A 4,916-nucleotide genomic window follows, 5' to 3' on the forward strand; every position below is an offset into this window, starting at 1 on the left:
CTGCGCGGTTTACAAAAAAAAAAAAAAAGAAATGGTAAACGCGTTCCTCGAAAGAAGTCCGCGGGAAGCTATGCGGCTACGTGCATTTTCACCGAGCTTTCGAGAAGCCGCGCTCTGATCGGGCCCTGTGACCATGGCATCTCTCCCTCCCTTCACGAGTTGTGCTGGCGCACGTGATCGAGCTTCAGGCTGCTTTCAGTACGAGCATGCGGCCACTCGCGGCGCGCGCCCACCGTACGGCGCACTCCTGCCGCATGCAGTGCGGCGAGTTAATTAATGAGGTCGCTCCGGGGCTCGCCCGCGGCTGCGCTGCGGAAGGAGCGGCTCCTTCTTTGATCTGGGCCGGACGCCGGTGGCTCTCGCGCAGCCGCGCTTGTGTCGGCACCTCGGGCTTTGCGGCGAGAGCCCGAGTTGCAGGGACTCTTCGCCAGTATAAATTGTCTTTCCTTCCTGACCCGGAGGAGGCGGCCAGAACTTTCCGTACACCGCGCGGGATCGTTTGTTTTGAAGTCACATCCGAATGACGGGCGCTGCTAAGGGCAGGGAGTAGACGTCTTCGCCCTCTGCCCCCTTTCCGAGAGGCAGCCGTGCGCTTTTTGCTCGCTGCCCGGAGATGAAGGCCGCCTTGGTTCGCAGCTTTCGAGTCGTTGTTGTTGTTCCCTCAAAAATAACAGAGGAGAAAAGAGGTTCGAGCCCTGCTCCGACGGTGGAAAAGTTTTGGTCCGACCCTTTGACTGATGGTCGTACATGTGGCGGGCCTCAATCTGGTGGATCCGTTCAGTATTACAAATGCGAGTGGCGCACTGCTTGCTGCTGCTACTTTACGAGCCACTTTTTATTGATCCGCCTGGAGGCCGCAGCTCGAGATATGAGGTGACGCGTTTCCCTCGTGTGCAGCGGCACGAGCCTGAGCTCCTAGTCTGATGCGCTCGCACATTTCATGATTTACGCTCAGTGCACATCGGCCTCGAGGGTTTGCTCGACCTATTTTTGGCTGAGGAGCTGCTTTCGTTTTTAACGCCGCTTATCAGTCCGGCATCACTGCTAATGCTATTCATTTAAGCGCAGTTGCATCCTGAACTCACTTGGAGCACAGTCGATAGGCTGTAACCTGTTTAGAGCTAGCAGTTGTGGCCTCACGATATTCGGAGTGAAACCCACGAAAAAGATAAATGTCTTTTCCTTTATAGGTGAAGCATTTTGCGCAGTGAAGTGTTTGTAATGAACATGAAACACTCGAACTGGTTACTTTGAAAGCGAACGCAGTGCAGTTGCTTTCTCGCTGTTATTATTATTCGCTGAGTTTTCGCGTGCCTAAAGCAGATGAAGCCGCCGTAATAGAGGGCGCCTGATTTATCTAGACCACGTGGTGTTATTTAATGTGCTTTAAGAAGCTCAGTACGCGAGTAATTCAACATTGAAATGCTATCGCTGCTGCGACGATTTGAACCTGCAACCTTATTCTCAGTAGCAGAGTGCCACAGGCACGGAGTTACTGAATGGAGTGCACACGCACGAAGAGTTTCTAAAGCGCACTTAAAGCTGGGAATTCGTTTCCGCATCACACGAATGCAGTTTTAAGGTAGAATTTGAGAAGGAAGCTGCAGTTTTTCTTGTTGCCTGGTGTACCAAGGGCATCACGAGCCACCAGTTTGATCACAGTTTCGCCTTTACTGCTGCATCGCTTATCTCCCGTTACGTTTTAATTCACCAAGAGATAAAGAAAAAGAGAAAAACGGTGCGCAGGGCGAAGGCGGACAAACACCGCCAGGCACAAGTCTGATCAGCTTGCCCTAAAAGCGAATGGCTGAACAGCGACATCTATGCAAACAAAGCCAGTCACTTGCACCCATAGTGCCATGACGAATTTATACTACAAGAAAATAAAAAAACACGCAGGATAAAAGTGCAGAAAGAGCGAGGACTATATTATGAACGTAATACCTCCTAAGAATGTAATCGGAAAACATACGCGTGAATCGCACGAATATTTTATCGTAGTTTCCTTGTTAAGGTCGAAAGAAGTGTAAACAGCTACGTCGGGTTTCCAAAACTGGTCCCAGTCAGCACATACGCACAACTGTTCAGTTAAATTAAACGGGGCTTCCACCACGACAAAGAAGTTCACTGAGCCAGTACGAAAGTTATGGTTACCAAGTCCGGCCTTCCCATCTCAAACCTTTATCCGCCAACAAGCGCGAGTTTATTCTTCTCCACCGCCTTCAAGTACACTCATGTGATGAACTGTGTGAAAGTCTTAACGAGATTAGTGCCATAGAAGAGTATATAGGCGCGACAATGCGTTTCGTAGATCGCGAAGATGAACGCGGCGTGTTTGCCGGTGTGCAGAGCCGGATGCGGCTGCGAAAAGGCCGTGACCGACCGCGCACGTTAACAGGCTCCTTCGATTGTCGTCGGGGCTCGAGCAGTTCAAGTGGAAACAAGAAAAATGCGGCTTCGCAAAATCCCGTGGCTAATTAATGCCGTAATGAACGCGTTAACGAGGCGAGCAACAAACGAGGTAGGTTGTTTTTCACGAGCACGCGCGATGGTGGCAAATGAACCTACGTAATAGTTATGCTTAAAAAGGATCCGTGCCGTGCCAGTTTATCTGTGCAGCTTTCAGACGCCGCTGCTGTCGAGAGCACAACCGGTCGGACCTGCATCGCAGAAGTGCAAAAGGACAGGGAGCTTCTCTTTCTTTTGCCCGGAAAAAAAGCCATGGGAGAAAATGGTGCCTTCCCGGGCAGCCCCATCACAAGAGTGCCCACGGTATTTTGTTTGTGGTGGGCACTGTGCGAGAGTGCCACTTCCGATAAATGCAGACGTAATTATTGCGTTAATTAGAAACCCTCATAATTATGCCTAGTGGCCCGCAGCAAAACATTGCGATATAGTATACCTCTCCCTGCACGCACCAGTATTTTCGTTCGAAGTTTCAATGTAAAATAATTCAACCTCCATGTATGCAGTCAGCACAGAGAATCATGCGCGTGGCATAATGGCCGAGAGTGTGTACGCGTCGCTAGAAGCAGAAGAAATCAGGGCTTGGTCATTAAATGACAAAAGTGGTTTGGTTTAGGTTTGGCTTATGGGGTTTAACGTCCCAAAGCGACTAAGGCTATGAGAGACGCCGTAGTGAAAGGCTCCGGAAATTTCGACCACCTGGGGTTCTTTAACGTGCACTTACAGCCTTTGTCAAAAGTTTAGAGCCCAGGGGGTTTGCTTCTGGGCCATATTGCTTTGCTCATAATGCGTCCTCAGCGTCCAAAATCTTCTGAAGGTAAGAAGATGTTTGGTCCTTCTCCCTTTGATGCGTAGGACTTCCATTAGTGCTACAGGAGTGCCACAATAGTGCTTAGAAGCAAACCCCCTGGGCTCTAAACTTTTGACAAAGGCTGTACATCGCACAGTACACTGGCATCTAGAATTTCGCCTCCATCGAAATTCGGCCGCTGCAGCCGGGACCGAACCCGCGCCTTTCGGATCAGCGCGGCGACCACAAAAGTGGGCTGTCGCCGCTCTACCACTTTGCCTAGCTGACTCCAGCCACTCTGTAGAGCTTGAGTCTTCAGAAAAGGGCCGGACATTTCGTTGATGCGATTAAACGAGGAGCTTGATAATCACGTGGGACACCACCTGCCAAGAGGGCATTTCATATCTTCTGCGGAAGACATGCGCACCTTTTGTTGCGAAATTTTAGCTGTCCTCTTTAATCAGCCCGTGAAATCAAGAGAAGCGCCTCCAGATTGGAAAACATCTGACGTTGTTTCGGCTAATAGAAATGCTCTTCGTTGATTGACCTTCATTACAGGTTTCGCTTTTCCTCGATTTTGCAGTTCAGTTCTGCTTGCCAAATGTGTCATTGCGAACGGAACACAATGCGAGCACGAGTTGTTTTCGCACGACACGATACACAGGCTCGAGCTTCGCCCGCCGAGTGAGCGACGCCGTGGTTAACGTTGCTTCGCGCAAGGTTCGTCCTTCGGCGCCTTTATTTTTTTTTTTCCTGTGCGGGAGTAGCGGTTAATCAGAGCAAATAAATGCTATTGTAAATGCAGCCTAATACAAGTGCGGCTCCTGAAGGCAAGGGCCGTTTCGCTTTCACTTTCTTCGTCTTATAGTTCGCCGAACCGTGTCCCTACACACTGCCTGCGTTAATATAATACAGCATAAACATTTCGCTAAACTATCAGCACTCCTTTACGAATACCCGGCAATAAGTTTTTCCTCTTTTTTTTTAGGACTTAAGCTTTAAGGGGCAATAAGGTCAAATTGAGGTTGGTAATACACCATGACATTCTACGACAAATTCACAAAGCGACCACTCTACACAAAAACGAAGCTTTTAAAAGTTAGATGAGAGCAAAAAATGAAACAGGTGCCGCCATCACGGACCAATTTCGAAAGTAAAATCTTTGCGTCACACCGAATTTTCGGTGCGGATCCCATAGGTGGAGAATTTTGAGCTAGTTGTTGACAGATTATTAAAAACAGTTAGCGTGCACACACTCATGACATATAGAGAAGCACACACCACGAGCGCTAACTTTCAACTGAACATTTACCTGACCGTCCATCTAGGAAAATAAACGCGCATGCGCTCCTCTCCCGTTCAAGCCGCGTCAGAGACTGGTCTTGCAACGTAATGTTTGTCTTTTATCAAAAGATGACGAGAACACGAGACTTAACACGGACATGTTCTAAGAAGCAGCACGAACATATAACACGTGTTAAAGCAACGGTTGCGTGAGAGCCCGAATCATAGTAGACTATAACTAAAGAAGTGCCCGATTGCTTCGGTTGCGGGCTAATATATATCAGTTATTTCTTACACACATACACCAAAGCCGTACTAATGCACGTATCTTGACCGCACTGTTTGATTTGGACCGCTTTCAGAGTCTCTCTTTCTG

This window comes from Amblyomma mixtum, chromosome 3, assembly GCF_055824585.1.
Source record: "Amblyomma mixtum isolate Tamu chromosome 3, ASM5582458v1, whole genome shotgun sequence".
Taxonomy (NCBI): Eukaryota; Metazoa; Arthropoda; class Arachnida; order Ixodida; family Ixodidae; genus Amblyomma; species Amblyomma mixtum.